The 26,354-nt window shown below is 37.1% G+C and overlaps 1 long non-coding RNA gene across 1 annotated transcript in view; it reads right to left on the bottom strand.

Annotated features, from left to right (window-relative positions):
* LOC121033960 (uncharacterized) overlaps positions 1–26,354 on the bottom strand; it is a 234,824-nt gene that overhangs the window by 16,515 nt on the left and 191,955 nt on the right. Inside the window, exon 3 of the long non-coding RNA XR_005792220.1 lies at positions 24,081–24,203. This is a non-coding gene — a long non-coding RNA (uncharacterized LOC121033960). The remainder of the gene's footprint in view (positions 1–24,080; positions 24,204–26,354) is intronic.

Below are 26,354 nucleotides of genomic sequence, written 5' to 3'. Positions count from 1 at the left end.
AAGGGTATAAACGTGCCTAGTCGAAATGTCTGAGAGACTCAGGTGAGATTGGCCTCAGAGAAGCTTGTTCCCTGATCTTTCTCATTCATGTTCTGACCCTCAGCATGGCAGATTCAGAGGTCTGAATGTATTGGTTCACATAGAGGACCTGGGAGACCAAGGGCATCTCGGTTCACATGCATGCCTATTTATGGATATATTAGTAGCTTAAAAATCTGTATTGTTCTTCATAATGAATCATGTACCTGGGGAGTAATCTACTCAGGAAACCAGATGACAGATGAGAAGCTGGCCTTGTCAATCTGACCCAAGAATGTCACATGCCTTTAACATTTAATGCCCTCAAGCTCAACAAACCCATTGAATTATTTCTCCACTTTTTGAGCAAGATGGGCAGATAGGAGTCTCTTTCTTGGGCACAGTCAGAAACATTCCATTAACCAACATGTATTTTTTATGATCTAACAGTGTTCTGGGCCCTGGATAGGTATAAAGACATATAAAAAGTGGGTTGTACTAAAGAAGCTTTGAGTCTAATAGACAAAAGGCATGAACAACTAGAATAAAGGTAAAGTGAAGTGGGTGTTGTATGAATTTTGTGCAAGTGTGCTGTGAGTGGTAAAAAAGGAAGGGAAGGAGGCTAGCATTTCTGGATGCTTAGATCAGCAGGGTAGAAGGTATTCCCACACATCACCCCATCCAATTTCACCCTTCCAACAATTCCATGAGATAGAGATGTAATCCACACATCAACTACAGTCACTTTGTTCTCTAAACTCTAGAGAAGATTGGCTCCAGTAGTCTTTTGCTGCAACTGGCCCTCAGTTGACAGGGTCAGTGGATAACATAGAAAATTATAGGGTCATTCACAAAAGGCTTTTAAGTCCTACTGTAGGGCTTAGAGAGAGTAGTATGAATGTCCTTGCTACTCTGGTGTTTTCATTTATTACATGTTATAAATCACACATGTTTATTTTATGGAATGGAATATTTTTTATGTTTTAATACTTACAACTATAAAACTTTAATTAAGTATCCCTCTACCCTTTATTCTCCAAAGTGGTCTAGTTTGGGCAATAAATGTAATGATTATCTTTTTTTTTTTTTTTTTCAACGTTTATTTATTTTTGGGACAGAGAGAGACAGAGCATGAACGGGGGAGGGGCAGAGAGAGAGGGAGACACAGAATTGGAAACAGGCTCCAGGCTCTGAGCCATCAGCCCAGAGCCCGACACGGGGCTCGAACTCCCGGACTGCGAGATCGTGACCTGGCTGAAGTCGGACGCTTAACCGACTGCGCCACCCAGGCGCCCCATGATTATCTTTCTATAACCCCAACACTCATCTGGACCATGTCCTTGAGCAGTCATCTACAGGGAGACTCCTAGAATTGTTGTACCTAACCCTGAAACCTAACCCAGCCATGGGCAAAGAGTTTTCTCTACTGATGTTTAAGTGGAGCACACAACTGCCAGCTAGTGCACCAAACCTCAGCAAGGGCCAGAAGAGCTTTCCATCCTCAACCAGACCAAGAGACTCTCAGTAGCCACCTGGGGAGGCTTAACTCACCATCTCATTGACCTCATTGTAAAAAGGTTAAGATTTTATGGCATTAAATCTCTCAAATTATTTTATCATCATCATATTTCGTATTTAATATTGCCTGCTTGCTTGCCAGTGGGGAAGAAAATATGGATTTTATTTTCTCAACCAAATTTTGATACACATTAATCAAAATCACCTTGTGTATAAATATATTTATATAATGAATGTTACAAAATAAATATATATTTAGTAATGCCCTTAATAAATTTCCTTCATTAAAAAGAATAAGCTCATTAAATCAGGACATTCTTAGAAAAGTCTGGATGATGTCTTCATTTATGTAAAAAAATAATAATAACACCTGAAGTAAGTGGTTCCAAATTATAATTCATTTGATGGATCCTCCTAAATGATCCAAAATTATTCTTCTCTGGCTTTAGAAAAAGAATAACAACCTAGATATAAAAATAAATCCTCAAATCATCCTGAAAAGGTGTCATTAACCTAAAAGGGAATGTTTCTGACTTCCTTAATATGGAAAATAACAAAGTGAAATTAGCATTAACTGAGCAACAAAATTAAATAAAAATGATATTGCAGATCTGGTCACAGAAACCAGATCATAACAAGTGAACATACCGTGAACATAACAAGTGAGAATGAGTCATGGGCAAAGTCTAATTTGAAAAGTCTAGGTGCTACTTGTCATATAAAGATATCGTATAAACTCCTGTTTGAAATATAACAGTTGCTATAATAACCCAGGAGCAATATCCAAGAAACAAACAGATACATCAAAGTGTGAAGCAGGTCTTGTAATTATTACCTCTCATAGTGAGGCAGGGGAGCACACTGCTTTCTATGAGTAAAATAAGTGATTCTTTCAAGAAAACTAGATTGTCTCTGCAGGGCAAGAAAAACTGTCATATACGGAATTGTACCCAGGAGCCTAGGGTGTTAATTTATCTCATTTTGTCCTCCTTGTCTTATGCAGGATTAGGTAATCATCAGGGATGAAACGGGGAGGACCTCCCGTGAAAGCCAGAGGAGAAATGACTTCAAATATGATATGTTTGTAACTTTGCCCTACATACTGCCTACTGGTCTTTGGGAATTTAAAATAATTTTGGATAAGTGATCAGAATTCTAAAATAAACAGATTCAAGAGTTAGACATACGACATTTAAAAGCTAACAAAAAGGAACAAGAATACATTAATGTTCATTTTAATTCTGTAATTCCAAATCGCACTACCTGACCCAAAGTGGCTTTAATGGTTCAACTGACCTACTAAGAACCGAGTATGTTGTCAAATTTTATGCAAAAGTATACAAAAATGGTGTCCAATGGCTAAGTTGTACAATCAAGAATAAATATTGGTTGGAATTCTACTAATAGGTGTAGTGGAGAAGGGTGACTAGTAGCAAGTGTATGAAATCCCTTTCTGTTTTTGTTATCATCACTAAATCCACTATGAGAGTTAGTAGTCTAATAGCCATGGCTTGGATCTTCTTTCACTGCAATTAATAATAAATAAATAATAAATAAGTTTGCTTCTGTGTTTTAAGTTCAACAAATTTATATTTTATCAATTTCCTTGAATTGAATATTTTTACTGGCTGTAATACACACACACACACACACACACACACACACACACACACACACACACACAAACAGTACAGAGAAGAAACAATTGAAAATAAGTCTCCCTTTTTGACTGCTGTCTCTTATCTTCCCAGACTCTGACCATACTCTCAATAATTTGCAGTAAATTAATCCAGCTCTTTTCAATATCAGTTCTTTTTTTTTAATGTTTATTTATTATTACTGAGAGACAGAGCATGCGCAGGGGAGGGGCAGAGAGAGGAGGAGACACAGAATCTGAAGCAGGCTCCAGGCTCTGAGCCCTCAGCACAGAGCCCGATGCGGGGCTTGAATTCACAAACCATGAGATCACGACCTGAGCTGAAGTCGGACGTTTAACTGACTGAGCCATCCAGGTGCCCTTTCAATATCAGTTCTAACACACTTGCACACATACACACAAAGTTTAATACAGGACAGACAATCTTACATCACAACTAAAGTAACTGTCTCATTCTTTTTGATGATTAGTTTAATCTTTTTTTTTAAATAAAAAAAATTTTTAATGTTTATTTATTTTTGAGAGAGAGAGAGAGAGAGAGAGCGAGCGAGCTAGTGAGCTTGGGAGGGGCAGGAGAGAGAGGGAGACAGAATCCAAAGCAGGCTCCAGGCTCTGAGCTATCAGCACAGCGCCTGATAAGGGGTTCCAACCCATGAACCGGGAGATCATGACCTGAGCTGAAGTTGGATGCTTAACCAAGCTGCCTAGGTGCCATATCTGATGATTAATTCAATCTTAATTTGCTAATCTCCTATGTTAAAGAAAGAAAGTCTAGGTAAGTAAATACTTTTTATAAACAGGTCTCAGGCCCAGAGGATATCCTCCCAGATAGAGGAGTCAATAAAAAAGACAATTATATGTAAAAGACAATTACGTGCAACTATATTTGTTCATTATTTGTCCTTTCTGTGAACATTAGATGGGAAAGACTCTGGCTTTTTTGTTTCATAATGTGTAGTCAACTGAGCAAAGACTGTATGAGTATGGTGTCATTTGTAATACATTTATGTTTTAACAAGCTAAGGGGTATTTTTATTTTAATCAACTGTTTCTTCTCATGCAGAATCACTTAGAAATGTCGGCACTTTCGATGAACTACATATTTGAGGAAACAAACATAAGTCTGTACTTTGAAAATAAGAATAAATGAAATTTTATTTGTTAAATTACTCTAAATAGCAATCTAACTGGATTTTTGAATAATTGAGCTTCCTGTCCCTTCAGCTAGTCTGTTAATATTAAACAACCCCACTAACATTTTGCAGATAATCATGCCTAAAGTAGTGCTTCAAATTGGGCTGTTAATGAGAGTGCTGGCAGATCTGAGCTTCTTGCAAAATCTATTATGGATTGTTTTAAAACTTTATTAAGGTTATATCAGATGGGTCTATAAAATACAGGGATGTTTCAATACAGAATGTGACTTTTATTAGTCCTCTCATGAAAAACGGCATCAGTTTGATTCGAGATGGCAATAAAAAATATATAGCCTGTTCTAGGGAACTCTATTTCCCAGATCTTGAGATTTGTGATTAGTAGGCAAAGAATTTATATCATATAGCAGGCAGGGTAATGGACAAAGTAAGATTTACCTTATGAAACATTTCCATTGAAAGTCAAATTTCTACAGCCTGGCAGATATGGTATTCCTCCTAATATTTCTTGTAAGCACAGTCAAGGATTATATATACTCTTTTGTCATGCTTAAGAGGAAGAATGAGATGACCCATTTACAGATGGTTAATAGTTAAGTTTGCTCAAAATTCTGGAAAATGCTTGAGAGTTTCACACCTATCTTTACAACATTTGAAAAAATGGAAGTTAATGCCATATTGTAATTTAGAATATATTCAGCTCAAACAAATTTAAAATGTTCTCTCTCCTTTTACAAAATAATTACCAAATCTGTATATGAAAAGGATTCCTAAACTTTTAGGTTTATATATTGGACACAGCCCTGTGACTTTTGTAACCTCTTCCTCCATCCTATTTCAACCTAAAAATACATTCTTTTTTTCAAAGAAAAGTGTTATCTGTTTAAACCGAATATCATAATTGTTCTAAGTCTATATTTTAAGACAAGAGTAAGTGTAAACATAGGAACTCAGACATTAGCAACTAATCATGTCTTCAGGAGTCTCCTGAAAAATATACCTGCAAGGCTATGGACTAATTTTTCTATTAAACTTTGATACAACATTTGCGTTATGCTCTGTCTTGAAAACAGTTCCTTTTAATTTAAGAAGTGCAATTCTTCATTAAAGTTTTACTAAATTCTATCTTTTCCTACTACTTTAATTTATTTTCTACCCATTCATTCCTTCACCTAACATTCATTGAACATCTACTGAATGCCAGGCCCAGTGCAAAGCATCAGTCAGGGCTACAAGAGAATTATGACAGGATTCTTTAGGGGCATCTGGTTGCCTCAGTTGGTTAAGCCTCCAACTTCGGATTTCAGCTCAGGTCATGATCTCACGGTTTGTCAGTTTGAGCCTTATGTTGGGCTCTGTGCTGTGTCAACGTGGAGTCCACTTGGAATTCTCCCTCTCTCTCTGCCCCTACTCCATTTGTGCTTGCTTGCTCTCTCTCTAAAAATAAATAAACTTAAAAAAGAATTAAAAAAAAAAAAGACAGGATTCTTATCTTCAAGGCACTTCTAGTTTTATGGGAGAGACAGACAGTTTAACAAAGAAATATAATATGCCACATGAATTTTTAATATAGAGGGTTTGCCCCAAGGCTGGGGGACTACAGAGAAATAAGGAAACTAAGTGCTCACTAGATTCTTGGAACAATGGAGTCCAGGCAAAGTCAGAGAGAAGATGAGTATGGGTTGAGTACATTCCTTCCATCCCTAACCCCCACCTCCAGTTTGGCATTAAGCTACTTTTCATCATTTTGTCTCCTCCCATTTTAGTGATAATACTATATAATTATTAGGGAGCATATCAGCAATAAATTTCTCTACTGCTTGACCACATCTTTTTTGTTAAATGGGACTTTGGGAAATATGATACTTCCTGATAGTTGAAGTTATAGTTATTAATGGCTTCAGAAGAAGGAGACATTACATTTCTACCTACTCTTACCTTTAACATCTATCGATATCTTGTGTTTCTTTTTGTAGTAGGATATACTTTGAAGATTACTCTTCTGGATAAGTCTTACCCCCTTGCCTAGGCTCTAGGTTCAATGGGATTAAGGAAGATTCCAACATCGCTTCACAGTATAAAAATTTTTCACGTTTGCAAACACTTTTACTATTTACATATCCTTTTTACTGACACATGTTAATTTGGTTCTTAGAAAAATGTTCCCATGAGTTTGGTCGAGCAAATATTATTAATCCCCGCTTTAGATATGAGAAAGCTGATTCTGGAAGTACAATGGCAGAGCCTAGACTAGACTGTGCATTTTTTTCTACTTCTTCATGATGTCTTTCATTTACTTGCCCCAAATGAAATTAGTTCTAGGATTGATCATTATTACAGAAACAGGATCTGAACACTGCAGCCAATTTTTAAAATATCCATAGGAAGTAATATTTCTCACTGTCAAAGGAAAGCATTAGTGATATTTAGTTTTTCTTTTGTTAAGGCTTATTTATTTATTTTGAGAGAGAGAGAGAGCAGGAGGGGCAGAGAGAGTGAAAGAATCCCAAACAGGCTTTACACCTTCAGTGCAGAGCCTGATGTGAGGCTTAGTCTCACAAACTGTGAGATCATGACCTGAGGTGAAATCACGAGTCAGACACTTAATTGACCGATCCACCAGGTTTCCCTAATTTTCCTTAATTATACATAGATTTTACATACATGTTAATATTTGACCCATGCTCTAATAATTCAGTGATAAAATCATAGTATATTAATTCCTATTTCTGAATTTAATTAAAAATATTTTATTGAGTAGCAGAATTATTTTTCAGCTGAGTAAAGGCTGAACTATCTAGTCCCAGATGGCAGTGGCATGCGTGCGTGCATGTGTGTGTGTGTGTGTGTGTGTGTGTGTGTGTGTGTGTGGTTGGGAGGTGCTTTGAGATTACTAAATATAATAATTGTTTTAATAGCAATGCACAGGGATATCAATTATACTTACAGTGGCTAGGAGAACAGTGAATTAGAAAATGATTTTCTTCTAAATCAATTAGGAAAGAATACATCTATGTAAGTGAGTCTACGTGAGTATGAAATTGTCAAAAAAAAAAAAAAATTTCCTCCACAGAAAGTTGTGTAGAAGTCAACCAAATCTAGTTAAGGACAACAATTAATCCAAAGATAATCCACAACCCAGTATCCCAATTGCTCTGGGGATGCTTGATTAAGATAAAATAAAATGAAGTAAATGATAATCTTGACAGTTGATCAGCAAAACTGTCAAAGACAGAAAAGTGATAGTATTGTAGAGCAGCTCTTGGCATTAAAGAAACAGTTGACTATAATCTTTCCATCTCTAACCTTCCACTAGACAGTTATGCCTAAGCAAGGCTGAGATGCCATCCAAGAAATACCAGCTAGATGCCATCTGGGAAATACTAGCTAGCTGCATCTGGAGACTTTTCTCAGGTTGACAGTGCTGTGATGTAATTTGCCTCAATCCAAGCTCAAGCCTTGCCTCTCCATTTACATCTTCTTAGTGCAGGTGAGTATGTAAAATCAGCAATAACATAATGATTTACACTACAGTTTATGCAGCATAGTCATAACCAGCCAAGTCAAAACCAGAGTTGTTTGTCAAGCATGAAGCTGCATTTGTAGTAAAAAACAACCAAAATCCTTAGGGGTGTATAAACATCAATAAATATCAATGTCTTATCTTCTCTTAGAGGTCTGTAGGTTGGCTGTGGCTCCACTAAGCTCTGTGCCTCATTCTGGGACTCAGGTAAAAGAGTAGCCTCTCCCTGGGACTTGCTTTCTTCATGGAAGAGGATAGAGATATCGAGTTACACATTCACATTTAAAATTTCTGTTCAGCTTTGGGTCCAGGAATGGCAAGACCAGCAAGATCACTACTGCTGACTGTGGACAAGTCTAATAAATTTGACTTGTGTTTTATCTCAACCACCAGACCAATCCTTTTGTAGCTCAGGTGAACACCCCATCATCCTTGTTTGAAATATCCTATAATCTTTGTGCTCTTGCTGCAGTTCTGTGGGCTCCATATTTTCCTTATCCCCTCCAAATCTAGCTGGATTGCAGAGTTAAGTTTATGATTATGAAAGAAAAAATCAAACAACAAAAAATTATTAAAAACAAAACTTCTGTTCAGAGCTGGTGGTGTGTCACTTCCACTCAAATGCTATTGGCCCAAGCAAGTTACGTGACCAAGTTGGCAATGGATAGGGGAAATAACTGACTTCGGGGGAGTACCCAAGTCTCTATGATTAAGGACGTGTATTTATAATCCTTTTAATAGGTGGAATGAGCATAATTGGGAGTTGTGCTCATTGTTGGTTTATTACGTCCCAGTTTCAAACTTGCTTTTTCCCTCTGTGTGAAAATGGATCTGGGTCTTTTAAATAATTTCCCTTCCCCTACCAGTTGAAAGTACTAGAGAGACATGGTAAAGTAAGGGATTCTCTTCCTGTTCCACCATGCTCTCGTAGGCAGGTTCCTGAGACAACTTCTCCAATGCCTGGCTGCCTTAGCACAAAAGTCTTCACCAGCAACTGGCTCTTGGCGGCACACAGGTTTCCTACTAGCCAGATTTTCTAATGCAGGCTGTTTGTCCAGTGTTAGGCTTCAGCAGCATGGGCAGCTTCTCTAGCATTAGGTTGCTGCATTTGTGCATAGTTCTTCCAGTGTCAACTTCTACATTGTAGACAGCTTCCTCAACTCTTGGTTCTTGCAATGACGGGTGGTCATCAAACCCCAACAACCAGCAGGTTCCCCTGACACACCCTTTGGGAAATGTTGTAGTGAAGAGAAACCTCTCCATAACTAGTTTTCTCCAGCACTCTAGGGAGCAGATTTCTGGCAAGTTCCAGAGGTCATATTTCCAGCAAGTTTTGGTGGCCACCACAGTGGCCTCTCTGCCATCCAGTGAATCATGACCACACTCTCTCCGACAATGCCTGGATCTCTTCCAGAGATCTCCCCAGTCTGGGGAGCCTCTTCTTGAAGGGTATGGACCCCAGTCTGGGGTAATAGCTGTGATCATGTATTCTTTAGAGTCTCCTATAGTTCTTACTGTCTAGTTATTCTTTCCTCCAACTTCCTGTTAGAGTTAACCATTCTTTGCATTAAACTTCCCATGTTCAAATTACTATGTGTTTCTCTCTCTCTTAATTGTATCCAAGCTGATACAGGAACCATACTATAATCTTTCACAGAGATCTAACACATGGAATTAGTTATGTGAAACTTATTGTTCAGTGGGATAAATTAACTTATTTATTGGCACATAGGACCAAGATTTTCAGAGTTTGCTGTTTTAAGGCTCCATTTCTCCTGGGTGTGCTTGGATGGGCTGCCATCTTTGTACAGTTTTGTGTCCCAGCACCTTTGATTGCCAAACTCTTTTTCAAGCTCTGTGAGTAACTTAAGGTTATGGTCAGCTCTTCCCATTTCTCTGAGAACAGAATTACCTCCATTTATCTTTACTCTCATCGATTTTGTGTTGATTTTCAGAAGATACCTAATTTTCTTTCTCACTCCAACTTCTTGAGCTTGGCCTCACTGGGATCTTCAGTTATGCCAATATCATATGTACATTAGAAATGACCCATAAAAAGCAACTTCTAAAAGGCATCATACTCTTAAAACAGTAATTGATAACTTTCATTTCTGATACATTTACTAACCAATGTAAGTACTAGCTGAATTATGTGAGTGTGGGGAGTATATCCAGAAAACACATAGGTAACATTTTTGGTTAATATGTGTGTGAACGTGAGAACCATATATGCCTTTGTAATTTAGAATGTGTTTCCTGATAATCGGCACAGAAATGTAAACCATTTAATTGGGTAAAAAGGAACTTTAATTATAGTTTTTATTAATATATGTATATAATTTTTAAAGAAATGTTTATTGAGACTGCAGCTATTCCTCTCAATTGAAAAGTAAGCAATTCAAAGAATTATTTGAGGAAATATATGGTGTTTTATTTTCTTGTCTAAAATCTCCTCTGGATTGACGACTGATGTGAATAATGGACGACAATAAGTTCAACATGAATATATTGAATATAAGGTATGTAACGCTATGCTGGAGCTGTGGAAATCCCACAACTTTCATTTTTTTGAGAGACCCCGAAACAAGACCTAAATGGAAAACAAGGTTGTCCTAAAGCTATGCCTAAAAGGCAGGTAGAATCCATTGCTTCCATAATGTCTGATGCAGTTTAGTTGCCACTTATGTTTTGTTCTTTTCCACCCTCCAATTAGATATGATCTCCTATCTTCTTTAGATGCCTTACCTTCTCTGTGTAGCCCCAGGACTAGTGAAGAAAGGCTGTGGGGTTCAGAGAAGAAGTCTTTATGCCTCATTACCCTCTAAAAATCTCTTCCTGGTCTCTTTCACAGAATTACAGCTTTTGGATTACATTTGAAGTTGTAGGTTTATGCTTTGTGAATTACAGAATTTATAACCAGAAGAAACTTCAAGATTTCCCATTCCACATGTCCCATTTTACAGATGAGAAAATCGAGGCCCAGAGAAGGGAAGGGAGTTCCCAGTGGATGGATCTGAAGTGATCACTCAAGTGATCTCCTGATGTCTATATTGATGATCTTTATACTGTTGGAGCTCCTGTGGGCAACATGGGCGGCTCTTTACTGATATCAGGGAGCACCACGTGTGAAAATGAATGGAGACTTAAATAGCTATAGCTGAACAACAAATGCTGGCCAGGGGACTATCTGCATGCTTTGTTATGCTGACAATGTGTGGCTCCTAGAGATCCATATTGCTATCTAATTTAAGAACTATCACCCATATTTGTCATATTCCTCCTGATAGAAACAAGAGTATATAATTAACAATCTGAGATTCTGAGTGTATCTGTGTGTTTTAAGCAAAAGTTTCTTTTTCTTTTTTTTAAGCAAACGTTCTTTTTTGTTTGTTTGCTAACTTGTTTGTGTATAAAGAGTCTTTAAAAGAAAAACTGTCATTGTTCACTTCTCTCTACAAACCATCTGGCAATTCCATTTTCCAATGACATCCAACAAAAGGAAAACAGGAAAAAACAGTAACAGGAACAAAATTAAAGACAGGTCATCTTATTCAAATAGAGAACTTATTTACAAGCAGATTTGAGCAGTGCTAAATATTGTGCCCTAACAGCATAATTAATAATAACATTCAGGGGAAGTTTTTATCTTTAATCATATTTCTCATTAATTTGAAATTGAGTTAACTTACAATTTAATGGCAAAAAATAGGAATTAGCATAAAAAGAGCCTCAGTCTATAATGAAGATAATAAGCAGGCTCTACCAGATGGTAACATCAAAACCTATGGCAGGGTCACACGCAGAAATCAAGTACTGATTTTCAAATGAGAAATGATGAAAAAATGGACTATAATTTTCTTACAATGATAGAAGTTTTTACATAGATATTCTAATAAATCTGGTTGGAATGGAATCTCTCTGTTAATTACCTTTTCTATCATATTACACCTGGCATTTCTGCTACCAATAATGTATTCCATATTATTTATCATCTTATTTACAAAAACGTTGGTATTTCCCCTTTCCCTTGTGTCATCACAACTTGCTCATTCTTATCTGGTTCTCCATCTTATGGACGCCAATAGCTAGACAATCTCAATGGTCTCCCTGATATTTCCACATCAGCCTATATATCATTGCCAGAACAACTTACAGAAATTACATTTTTATCCTATTGCTCTGCTCAAATATCCCTCGTTGAAAACCACATTCCCACCTATGTTCCTATGGAATTTACCTCTGGAGTTGAAGCCATTTTCAGTCCAGTCCAAACAAATCATTCATACGTTCCTGGAAAATACTCATACTCATCCAATAGGTCTTCTATCTTCAGAACATTGAATTAAACCATTTCTCAAAGGGCATTCTATTAAACACTAAATCCTTGAGTTGTAAATATTTCACTTTCAAAGATTTCCAAACATGTTTCCCTAACATGTTGGGGAAACCTGTGTTAAACAAAGTTAAATGATTCCTCTTTTGTGTGGTTTTCCTCAAGAGAGTTTTAATATACAGTGTTCCTCAAAATTATTATTATTTTTTAAATGTTTATAGTGCTCCTCAAAATTATTTACTATGGAATGCTTTTCATGAAGCCAATTGCTTGATGTATATCTAGCTATATGCATACCTATATGAATATCTATATTTCTAAATCTGATTCATTTATTTAAATTAAAAGCTCCAGAAAAATTAAACATACAGTTACCATTTACTCCAGCAATTATCCTACAAGGTATATATCCAAGAGAAATTAAAGTACGTATATACAAAAACTTGAACATGGATGTTTATAACAGTATTATTCATAATAGCTCAAAGATGGAGACAACCCAAATGTCCAACAGATGACAAATGAATAAGCAAATAACAGTATATCCATAAAACGGAATATTATTCAGCCTTAAAAAGGAGAGAAATTTTGACACAATCTATAATATGGATGAGCCTTATATGAAAACACTATGCTAAGTGAAAGAAACCAGTCACAAAAGGCCACATATTGTTTTATTTCATTCACATAAAGTCCAAAAGAGAAAAATATAGTGAGATACAGAGTAGATTTGTGGTTGCTTAGGTCTAGAAGGAAATGGGGAAGATAAAAAAGGTGACACTAAAAGGTATAGGTTTTCTTTTTGAGGTGATAAAAATATTCTAAAATCAATTGTGGTGATAATTGCATATTTTTGTAAATATATTTAAAAAACCATTGAATTGTCTACTTCAAAAGGATAAATTGTATCATATATGAATTATATCTCAATAAAAGTGTTTTTTGAAACGTTCTAAAAAATGTCCAGAATAGCAGATCATATTACGCCATTCTATAACTCCTTACCATAGCTGTATTTCAATTAGTAAGGGCTTAGTAATTATGTGACAAATGAACTACAAAAAAAAAAAAAAAAAAGAAGTCTAACAAAAGCCTCTCCCTTCAGTGTGGTCTGTGGACAACAGCATCACATCCTCTGAAAACCTGTTAGAAATGCAGATTCTCAGGCTGGTCCCATACCTGCTGAATCAGAATTTGCATTTTAATAAGATCCAAGATAATTCATATGCACGTTAAAGTTTGAGAAACACTGAACTGAGGTATCTTCTAATTGTTAAGAACACTGAGCTTTTACATAGCCATTTTGCTTTCTCATGCCTTAGGGCTTTTAATGGGGATTAAATCAATTCACTTTTAATAAGGACAGCATCTAATGAATTACAATTAACCTAATTTTCTCAGCTGCAGTTTTAACATTTCCCAGTGCTCAGTCAAGCCTCCTAAAATGTGATGATTATTTAAAATATAAGAAATTACAGAAAAGAAATAGATAACTTGTTCAAATCTTTTAGCCCCTTGAATTTTACAGGCATATCATCGTTTATAATCATTGATTTAAATGCACAAGCTAACTTGTTTAAAAATACAGAAAAACATAGGGCGCCTGGGTGGCGCAGTAGGTTAAGCATCCGACTTCAGCCAGGTCACGATCTCGCGGTCCGTGAGTTCGAGCCCCGCGTTAGGCTCTGGGCTGATGGCTCGGAGCCTGTTTCCGATTCTGTGTCTCCCTCTCTCTGCCCCTCCCCCGTTCATGCTCTGTCTCTCTCTGTCCCAAAAATAAATAAACGTTTAAAAAAAAATACAGAAAAGTATTTTAAACCAACTTATTTTCTTATCAATTAAAAGCAGCTTATAACCACCATTTTTCTCACTATACTATTGTTAATATTTTTTGATGAATTAGTGGGAGTCATTTTAGTCAACCTCAAAAAAGAAATAAATATACATGAAGTAGAGAGAGATTTTCTTTTTGCATCATGCTTCTATAAGCTTGTTAGAACAAGAGAATTTTATAACTGAGAAACACACATATAAAATTCATTCCTGTCAAGGATTATTCTTCCTATCCCTGTCCTCGTGCCCACACAGACAGGGAAACTTGAGGCATCGTGGTTTTGCTTTTCTCCATCCAAACCCTGAAACGGCGTTCAACAGGATCCAGGGACAAACTCAGACTAACCTGAGCTATCTCATCACAGGTGTTTTCTGAGAAATGAAGGCCTCCTCCAATGAGCAGTGTCACTCGGCATTGTTAGGTGGTCTATTATTGGAGTGTTATCAAAGGGTTTTCAAAAAACCCAACTGCTTTTCTCAGTTTGTAAGGCAGACTATGAGTAAAACATAATTTATGATCAGGTACCCTGAGTATTTTGATAAATAGTCACAGAAGCCAACACTTTTTTACAAGGCCAGAGGCCCAACATCTCTCTTGATAAAAGAATGGACGAACTCAGTGAGAACTTTAACAAAGATCTAAATAGTTCAACAACTGAAATGAAAAATACACTAATTCATTAATTCAACAACAGATTAGAGAATGAAGAACAACATATCAGTGATCTGGAAGACAGGGTAATGAAATGCACCTAAGCTGAAAAGCAAAGAGAAAAACAGATTAAAAAATGAGGATAGGGAGGGGAAGGGAAAAAAAGAAAAAAAAAGAGGTTAGAGTGGGAGAGAGCCAAAGCATAAGAGTCTCTTAAAAACTGAGAACAAACTGAGGGTTGATGGGGGGTGGGAGGGAGGGGAGGGTAGGTGATGGGCACTGAAGAGGGCATCTTTTGGGATGAGCACTGGGTGTTGTATGGAAACTAATTTGACAATAAATTTCATATAAAAAATACAAAAAAATTGAGGATAGGCTGGGGAACATGGGTGGCTCAGTTGGTTGAGCATCCAACTTTGGCTCAGATCATAATCTCGTGGTACATGAGTTTGAGCACCACACCAGGCTCACTGCTGTCAGCCTGTTAGCACAGATCCCACTTCAGATCCTTTGTCCTCCTCTCTCTCCCCCTCCCCTGCTTGTGCTTTCCCAAAAAATAAATAAATATTTTTAAAAGAATGAGGATAGATTAAGGGATGTCCAGGACAACATCCAGCATACTAACATTTGGACTACAGGGGTCTCAGGATGAGAATAGAGAGCGAAAGAGGCAGAAAACTTACCCGAAGAAGTAATAGCTAAAAGCTTCCCTAACCTGTGAAAGGAAACAGACATCCAGATACAGGTCCAGGAGTCCCAAATAAGGTCAATCTAAGGAGGTCACCACCAAGGCACATGATAATTCAAATGTCAAAGATTAAAGATAAAGAGAGAATCTTAGAAGAAGCAAGAGAGGAGTAATTAATTATGTACAAGAGATACCCCATTAAGCTACCAGCTGATTTTTCAGCAGAAACTTTGCAGGCAACATGAGAGTGGTGTGATATATTCAAAGTGCTGAAAGGAAAAAAAAAACCCACAAAAACACAACATACAATTAAGAATACTCTACCTGGCAAGGTTGTCATTCAGAATTGCAGGAGAAAGATACCATATAATCCAGTAATTCCACTACCACCCAAAGAAAACAAAAACACTAATCAAAAAGATATATGCAGCCCTGTGTTTATTGCAGCACTATTTACAATAGCCAAGATAGGGAAACAATCTAAGTGTCCATTGATAGTTAAATGGATAAGAAAGATATTATACACACACACACACACACACACACACACACACACACACACACACACACCCCACACACAGGCATATTACTGAGCTCTAACAAGGAATGAGATTTTGCCATTTGCAACAACATGAGAGGACCTGGAGGGTATTATGCCAGGTAAAATAAGGCAAAGACAGACAAATATCGTATGATTTCACTTCTATGTGGAATCTAAAAAACTAAACAAATGAACAAACAAATAAACAAAAAAACAGAAACAGAATTATAAATACAGAGAATGAATTGGTGGTTGCCACCGGGGAGGGGGAGGGGTGAAATAAGTGAAGGGGATTAAGAGGTATAAACTTCCAGTTATAAAATAAGTAAGTCATGGGGTGAAAAGTAGGACAGCATAGGGAACATAGTCAATAATATTGCAATAATGTTGTATGGTGACAGATGGTAACTACTTACCATGGTGAGCACAGTATAATATTGAGAATTATTGAATCACTATGTTGTACACCTGAATGAATATAATATTGTTGACATTGTATATCAACTATGCTTCACTTAAAACAAAGAATATTAAGCCTATATTATGTTTCTTGATATAAGGTAAAATTTAAGGGCCATGAACCGAACTTTGGAAAGAAGATCCCTTACTGCCCACCATTCCCAGACATTTCCACACAGCAATTTGCCCTGATTGGCCGCTTCTGTTTCACTGTTTTTTGCAAGTGGCAGGTAGTCCTGAAACAGTAGGTTTGTGGTTGGTTAATTTTTGTCCTGGCATACTTCCAACAAAAGACCCCTCTGAGAGGTGTCTTGTTTGTTAACCACAGACTTCTGGGACCTCTTTTCTCTAGTCTCTCTCTTTTGTACTACCTATAGAAGCTATAACTGCCGTGAATCTGTATGTCCCTAATGAAATTTGGAAAGTGAGTCAGCTCATCTTGGAGAATTTATATCAGTTATAGTCTCTTCCAGTTTGCCTCACTACCAAATACACTTTTGACTGTGTTAGCTGAAAGCTACGTGTTGAAATGATCTCTCTGAATCATTAGAGGAGAAATGATGAGCTTCGTTTAAAAGATCAACTTAAAAAGAGATAAAGTGGATTTCCCCTTTCATAGCAAAGTTTCAGATTTGTCTAAAAGACATAGATACTTAAGAATACCCTTAGACTTTCTACAAAGAAGGATTGTGGGTGTGGCAATGTCAGCTTTGCTGTTAAAATCTTAGATGCCTTCCAATGTCAAACAGGAGAGAAGACTGACAGCCGTACTACAATCCCCAATAGGGGATTTTTTTTTTAAGAAACTAAAGAAATGGAAGGAGGGTTGTTCAGTCCCAGGACTGAATAATTAGTGTCTAACCCTGTTCTTACAGCCTATTTTGATTCAATGGTGGGTTATCTCTTTGTCTGGTTAATTCCCATAGCACTTTGCCTGCACCTGCCTTATATTTACTCCTGCTATCTTACACTGTAGCTGTTTGTTCATCCATCTTAAATCTTTTATTGAACTGGAAGCTCCTTGGAGAGAGAAAGATAACCTTACATGTATTTTTATCTTTAACAACATATAACATTGGAGGAAATTTAAAAATGAGGAAAGGAAAATGTCTTGAGCATGTATTATGCATTAGGCAAATGCAAGGTATTAGTATATGGAAGGGTATAATAATAAATTTGTGTTACTTGCCTTAGTTTTGAATTAATTGAGAGCTAATCCAAAATACAAGGATGTACACAAAATACAAGCTTTATTTTTGTTAAAGTTGAAACTGGAGAAGAAGATTTAGGGGTACAGCAACAATGGGCTTCCTAAAATTGTATGCAGAATTAAGCAAATGCTCCCACCTGGTTACAGGTGTAGTTGAAAAATCTCACTCTTCCCCACGTGGTGTTCTGCCCTTGTTAAATACACATTATAGCAGAGAAGACTAGAATGAGCATTTTTGCAGGCATTTGCAGATCCTAAAGAGGAGACAGGAAGATGGGTTAAACCTCACATGTCTTTCCCCAAACACACCAGTTTGCTTCTTCAAACCTGCCAATAAGGTAACTTATTCCTTCTCGTCTGGAAAGCAGGCAGTGAGTGAGCAGGCAGAAAGATGTCAGGATTGTTAAACGGATGAACATCTCTCTTCTGTGGTCATGAGGTAGAGGAAAGGAGGTGTTTTCACCACCAAGGGGTTTCATACATCTCATTTAATCTTTCAATCTACATCAGGTTAGGTATAGTTATTCTGGTTTCATAAATTAAGAAAGGGAAACCCCTAGATATTAAGTAACTTGTTCTAAGCCTCACAGTTAGGAAATGTCAGTCAATATTCAAACCCAAGTGTGTGCTCTTTCCTCAACATGGCCTACGGTGGATGGGTCAGACACATATTTGGTGAATGAATGGATGGGTAGATGGATGAAAAGGAAGAAAACTCAGAATACACTTATGCATCAACTCTGATAAATCCCAAGGATTTTAAGTGATTCAAGCTTGTAAACATAAAGAACTCCATTATTGCAAATATGTCTTGATACATTCAAAAAGGATAACTTTTTCTTTAGTTTATGAGGAAAGACCGCATGGGAATTTTCTCCAACGGTTCTCCATTTACATCATCCCAATAGATTGTCAACTGTTGAGGTTAGGGAAATATTATTGCTACCACCTTTACATCCTCCCTAACACCAGTAGATGTTCAGGAGGCCCTTTACGAATGACTATTAACAGAAGCAATGCGCAGAAGTAAATAAATCCTTAATAATCTCTTCAAGTGAATTTTATGAACTCAAAATCAAATATGTACGCATTTATGTATGTGGGTGGGTGGATGGATAGATAAATAGATAATATTTTTTTCTTAAAGTGTCAACAGCCTCTGGTATTGGGCATACAGTTTTACTAAGTTAAGGAGGGGCACAGTGGTAAGCTGTAAGTATGTGAAGAATTACTGTAAAGGAGGATTCTGGTTAGCTAGCTCTTTCTGGACTAAGAAGACAATAAAATCAAAAAGCTTAAACTTCAGCAGAAGCAAAATAGATTACATATAAGGAAGGCTTCCCTGATAACAAGGGTTATTAAACAGACCATGGAAAAGATGTGCAGGACCTCTTCCCTTGGAGATCTCTGAGAGCAGGATAAACAGCCAGCTGGGTTAGATACAGTGCTGCTTGGAGGCAAAGAGCTGGCCTGCATGAACTCCCAAAGCATATAATAAAATTACTTGCGCTTATATTATCACATGATAATTTTATATCTAGGATTCATAATGATACTGAAACCCTATATCAGAAGACACCATATTTTATAGTACTCCAGTTATTCTAAAACTATGCAACACAGTGCTGAGCACATAGTAGTTATCTGATGAATGCTTACTGACCAGATTGAGGAGTGGAATGGCATTGGGAAAAGAACTAGATTATTCTTAGCTCTGTAAATAGTCTGCAACTTGAGGAAGTCAGTCAATTTCTCCAGGTCTTCAATTCCCTCCTCTGTAGATCCTGGCCTCTGTGAGTTCAAGGTCTCTGGGACCCTAGTAGTGCTGTGACTCCATGGTTCTGATTAACCTGATCTGTATCCAGTTCATATTGCCTATCAATACTCCAGAAAGGAAATATGAAAGCTCAGCTTCTGCTGTCCCTTGGTCCACCAATTAGCATTTTGAGCTTGCTCAAATCATTTAATTTCCCTGGGATTCCATCTATAGAAGCCTTTTTTTAGCCAAAAATTCTATAAATTCCATGACAATGGCATACTGGGTTACATTTTGTTTATTCATATTATAATTTCTAACATTTTTCAGGAAAAAGAATTGGCTGAAAACATTATCAAAATTATTTTAAAATATTTCAACAGTCAATTCATTAAATAATATACTTTTATGTCCATTTATTTTTCCCAAATGTAAGGTGTATCTCAAATGTCCAATGTTTATTATCAGTTCACTTATTAAAAATACAGTAATGTTAGTTACTGTTTTATTTAGAGAAATTCTTTGATTCCATGGGACTACTATGCTGAAAGAGTCACACTAGTTATATATTTAGAGAAGTCTCCTGGAGAAACTTCAGGAAGTTTAAACTAAGCTAAAAGACTTTGATTTGCCCTCTAGAAGTAAAAATGTGATTTACCTTTTCAAATGAAACAGTCTTGTTATCAGCAAATATTTACACAAAGACCTAGTGATAACCAAATGGTTTAACTAGCCAGACTTTAAGTGACAAACCCAGCGTGATTAGAATCTGTAGATAAGGAAGTGAATAAAGGTATACAGATTGTATGCTTGTATGCATTTATATTTGAGTAGGTGGGTATTCATCTGCCCATCCAGTCATTCAATAACATTTATGGGATTCTGCTGGGCTCTAGCCACCTGTTAACTAGGGATGAGAAAGTGGTAAGACATGGCCCTTTCTCAGAACTTATTCCCAGTGTAAGAGAAAGTACAAATGTATAAATAAGTACAGTCCTCTGTGAGTTCCATACTAGAAGTGTATACAACATGAAGGGAAAGAGAATGTAACTAACGGCCCGGAAATAAGAAATAATAGATTTAGACTTCCCAACCAACACACAATGGAATCAGACACACAATGTAGCCACATGTGAAACAGTAAGAAAAAAAAAAAAAAAAAAAAAAAAAGGATACAATATAAACCTGAGCATACAACAGAAAGAAACCTACAGATTTGAGAAAAATAAGACGTTTAAAACTGTCCATTTAAATTATTTATATTTCAAACTCAATAAACTAGTTGAGCATATGCAGTGAAGAGAGAAAGGAAAATACAACAGATGAAAGCAGACTGTGAGATCAAATGAGGGTCTAACAAGTGTATACTCAAAGTAACAGAAGAAGAGGCTAGTTAGCATATCCTGGCCTCTACCCACTAGATGCCAACAGTACCCCCTACCCTCAGTTGTGAAAATCAATGTCTGCAGACATTGCCAAAGGTCTCTGAGGACAAAAATCACTCAAGGTGAGAACAACTACCATAAAAAACATATGAGAAAGACAAATTACTGGCTTATTTCACTCATGGTTATGAATAAAAAAAAACCCCTAAATAAAATAATAGCAAATTGGATTTAGTAGCAAATAAAATATTAAAATCCAGTTGAATTTTTTCCTGAAATGCAGAGATGCTTACATATATGAAAAGCTATAAATACTAGAATCCACATTAATACATTAAAGAAAAAAACTAATGCCCTTTCAAAAAATATATAAACATATATGTATACACATACAAACATGTGTATATATATGTATATATATACATATATGTATGTATATATATATACACACACACATACATATATATACACACACACGCACATACACACACACACACACACACACACATACACACACACACACACACACACACACACACACACACACACACACACACTATATACCACAGTGTCCACTAGGAGGCAGTGCTTTCCCCTCTATTTTGCTGTTTAATTTACACTTCATAATAACCTATCTGCAGTGTGAATTAGAAACCCTGCTTTAGGCTCCCTGCCATGCCTGAGAAAAAGGGATACCATGTAACTGAGCTAATCAGAAGCCTTCTCCACAAGTTTATAGCTGTTGAGAGAAAAGGTTAAAAATAAGATTGGCTAACAAGACCATTTACAAATATTTCCATTTCCACTGAAAAGTAGACTCTAGATTTATTGTGATAGTACAACAACCGTTTACTAAAATGTCAATCTCTTTTAAAAGGCAATTCAAACAAGTTAAATTAAATTTATATTAATGCAAAAAAAACCTCTTTTCAAATGACTATTTAATTCTATGTCTGTAGCATTTAACACAATGGTTTTGGAAACCAACTGACCTTTACTGTTAGCATCCAGTAAATAAATATGAATGACTCATTAGTCTACTCACATAAACTGAAATGCTCATTTACAGTGACTTTAGAATGCACTCAATTTCAAAATGACCTCTGTTATTTTGTATTTAATTATGTATATAAACAAATCTGAGACCACTGTACATTGAGTGATCTAGCAAGCCGCTTCTCTAGCATCACCACATCTACCAAACTGTCATTTAAGGAAACGAACAGGAAAAGATTGTAAGAAGTATCACACTGTGAGGTGGTTCTCTACCATGGCACATTGGTCTGCTCCACACCACCATCCCCAGTGCTGAATCTCAGGAAGTAGGAAGTCAGTGTTAGCTCAGGGTCCCGCTCTTGATTCTCCCAAATCCTAACCTTGCTCTTATTCAGTCTGTGCAAAAGGACATCAGTTAAAGGGAGCCAGGAAATCATTGCTCTAAATGTGTTGACGATTATATGAAGAGTAACTAAGTTCAGTTACATATGAGATAATGGCATGTAAATGAATTAGTGGGTACAAAGTTTATCATGACTTATTAGCCTAATAGTTATTAGAAACATAACAGCAACTGTTAAACCTAACAGTAGGTAATTGCTGTGCTGGCACTTTGAATGTATCTATAATAAGGACAATGGTGATAACACTACTCAGCCAAAAAGACAGAGATTGCTGCCTGTAAGGGAAGGGAGAAGCCACGACAAAGAATCTTCTCATCACGTAGACTATGCTCTCTGCAGTGGTCAGTGTCCCACTTTTCATTTGGACACCATGGGGTCCTTGAGTCCTCCTGTTCTCTGATATTGAATCAACAGTGAGAACACCACTGACAGATAATCTCCTCAGAAATAGAGATTACCTCCCTCGAATGAAAGGAGACTGGGTGAATTTAGTGCTTGCCTTTATTAATTTATACTCTTCCTGGCAGAGGACTTTGCTTGGGGTAAAGCCCTACCTCCAGAAGGCCCAGATGCGGTTGCCCTTGAATATCTGCCAGCTTCCCTGGAGGCCTTCCTGTTGCTGCCTGCCAGAACATGCCAGAAGGGGCCGAACAACACTACAACTTGCCTTGCCTTGACAGTCCCAATCAAACCCATAGCCCCAGCTCCAGTCATCTCCAGTTGGATGTCTCTCGGTTTATTTTGTTTTCTCCTACCAACTTATTCACGCATGCCCCAGTGGGAATAGGCTCTGTCAGAGTTTAAAAAAAAAAGTATGATTTTGTAAGGTCAATGGAAAACATACTTAGAATAAATACATTTCTAAGTGATCTAAAAAAAATGCCCTAGCATTCTAGTAATATGAATAGATGGAGGGAAAATCAGAAAGGACAGTTAAAAGCCTTGATACAGGGTTCTTTTTAATTTGGATCTTTGTCCTTTTTAGAGAACAAGAAAAGGGAACAATGTCTGGGCTCCATTACATTCCCAATATGGGCAACGACTGAGTTCATAAATGAGAGCAAAATTCATAGTTAACATCTGAACACATACTATATGCCATGCACTGTGCCAACTGCTTTAGATACATCATCTTATTGAATCCCACAGTAAATTTTGTGATTTTAGAAACTGGCATTATCCCAAATATTATAGACAAGGAAAGAGTGCTAACAATTAACGCTCCCAGGGTTACATAAATTGTGAGAGCTGAGATTCAAACCCAGGTCTCGTTGAGTCCATTGCAGTTAGCCTTATGCTATAATGTATTACACACCATTCTGTAAGGTTTTGGCTTATGTTTCCATCTTTGCCTGTAATCAGTAAACTCCTTCAGGGCAGAATTTATCTCTCATTAATTTTTATATCCGCAGAGCATGGATTAATGCCAGCTACAGAGCAGGAATTCAATGATCGTCAAATGAACAAAATGATGAATTAATAAATAAAGGCAGGAAGGAATTAATTTTAAAGGGAGACAGTAAATTGAAGTTTGTGAAAAAAGCTGATTCCATACCAAGAATACTATCCCTGTGGTTAGTTTTGTGCCTCTCCATTTCCGTTGTAGCAACATATGAGTATTTTATGATAAGCACCATTTTTACTTCAGAATTAAATGAAATGCTTTCAAAAATATGTACTTTACCCAGGGATTTAAATGAATGATTGAAATTCCATAATCAGAACGTGACACAACCAAACCAGTGTATAATCATATGTTTCCTATAATAAGCTACTTGAAGTGTTCTTAGGGTTACAATTTTGTAATCTAGACATGAGAGGAAGATCTGTACTCTTGACAACATTCAACACAGGCACTTCAACTGGCTCTGGATAAAAGACAAACCCTCCCTTTTGCATTACGTAGATGTTCTCTCTTTTCCTTATCAGTAAGCAGACAGTCCTACCCGTTACCTTCACATCCTCTGCCATCTTCCTCCAGCTTCCGGCCAGCTTGACACATGCAGTGATAACGCCCAGCTGTATTACAGCATTGGTTCTGACAGCCACCACTGTCAACGGTACATTCATTTCTATCTGCAATTGAATATTTAAGCAGAATTAGCCTCCTATAACTAGACACGCACAAAAAAAAAAGACTTCAGTGGCTCTCCTAAAAATGTACCATCACAGAGTGACATTATTCTTTGATCTCAAATTAAATGAGGTAACACTATGCCGTCTTATTTTCATTATAGCCAAGGCACCCTTGTTTTGACATAAAGAAAAAGTCAGGTCTTAGCCATCAGTATTTGAGATATTTTTGAACAGTGTACTAAGGAGCCACTTAGTCTTATGGAATTGGAGACTTACAGTGCAGGTCCAGAAATTTCACACCCAAGTCACCATTTGAGGATGATGAGATTGAGAACAGAGTCATAAACCAGTGAGTCAGAACACTAGGTCACCCATTTGTCCATTAAAGAAATATGTTGTTACTGGCTTTTCAAACAGATAACTCTTCAACACCCTCCACTATGTTTTTGGCATTGTGCTGGATAGTGTGGGAAAGTTAGAAAAGTAGTTCCAGGATTTCCAATGGCTGGAGATGGAGTTAAGGACTAAACGGAAATGTGATTTGGTTGTGTCCATGTACTAGCTATGTCCACAGCGCACTTCTAAACCTGTGGCCAGAACCCACCTTTACAGATAGGGTTTAGTTTTATGTATTTCCCCTCTCCAGCTTACAGCTAATAAATATTCCATCCAGCACAACTGTAGGTTTGATAATGGTGTGTTTCCCTCAAAAGGGGCATCTCTCCTGCATGCTGACTAGCTGACAGTTACTGAGTCTTTGCCTCATGAGATGAGTGTGGCTGGAAGAGAGGGAGGGTAGAAAGGGCAGGGAGGAAGTGGGGAGGGGCAGGTAAAAATGTGAGAGAAAAGAGAGAGACCGAAAGAGAGAAGGAGAATGTGTTGGGGCAGAAGAGGCTGACAAAGCAGAAGGATAGAAGAAATGGGGCTGAGTCACCCTGACGGTGGAACCCCGAGAGGAGAGAACTAATCCTGAAAAAAACAAAGAACTGACAGGCAGAGTGAGCTACCTGCATCCTGACTGGATGTAACTTCTTTGATCTGAGGTATGGCTGTGCAGGTATTGAGACTGCTTTTGCTTATTTTTAGTTGACTTTTCATTAAAGTGTGCCATATACACAGCAAAGTACACAAATCCTAAGTACACAGTTTGCTGAGTTTTCAGATATAGAATATACCAATGCAGCCACAATAAAGAGAACATTCCTAGCACCCAAGGAGCACTCTGCCTGGCTGAAGGTAACAACTACCCTGATCTTTCATCACTATAGGATAGTTTTATCTTTTTGAACTATACAAGCAGAATCATACTGTATGTATTTGTGTGTGAGCGTCTGGCTTCTTTCATTGGACATTCTGCTTACGAGGCATCCACATTGTTGCATATACTTGTTCGTTCATTCTCACTCTTGTATATTACTTGATTCTATTAATAACTACCATTTTAATTGGTCCACTTCATAGCTGTTGAGAAATTGGGTTTTCTTGGGGTTATTATAAAGAGTGCTGTTATAAACATTCTCATACACATCTTTAGTGAACTCACATACGCATTTCTGTTGGGTAATATAGCTAGGACTGGAATTGCTAGGTCAAAAGGTATGATATGCTTTGCTTTAGTATTTATAGCCAGATGGTCTTCTAAAGAAGTTATGCTAATTTACACTCCCACCAATGGTATATTAGACACCAGATGTTTCTCATGTTATGCATCTCTGCCACCATTTGGGATATTCTCTTTTGTTTTATTTTTACTCTTCTGGAGAGCGCATTCTCGTATCATACTGCAAGTTTTAATTTGCATTTTCATGATGATAATTAGGTTAAGCACATTTTCATGTTTCTGGCCACTTAGATAACATCTTGTCGAAGTGCTTGTTCAAATATTTTGTCCATTTGTCCAATTCTTAAAATATTGGTGGGGTGCCTGGATGGCTCAGTCAGTTGAGCGTTTGACTTCAGCTCAGGTCATGATCTCACAGTTTGTGAGTTTCAGCCCCGTGTTGGGCTCTGTGCTGACAGCATGGAGCCTGGAGCCCACTTCAAGTTCTGTGTCTTCCTCTCTCTCTGGCCCCCTCCTGCTCATGCTCTGTCTCTCAAAAAAATAATAACATAACATAACATAACATAACATAACATAACATAACATAACAT

This window comes from Herpailurus yagouaroundi, unplaced genomic scaffold (assembly GCF_014898765.1).
Source record: "Herpailurus yagouaroundi ecotype Mexico unplaced genomic scaffold, PumYag 159, whole genome shotgun sequence".
Classification (NCBI taxonomy): Eukaryota; Metazoa; Chordata; class Mammalia; order Carnivora; family Felidae; genus Herpailurus; species Herpailurus yagouaroundi.
The sequence above is the reverse complement of the archived record's forward strand: the minus strand, read 5'-3'. Positions and strand labels throughout refer to the sequence as shown.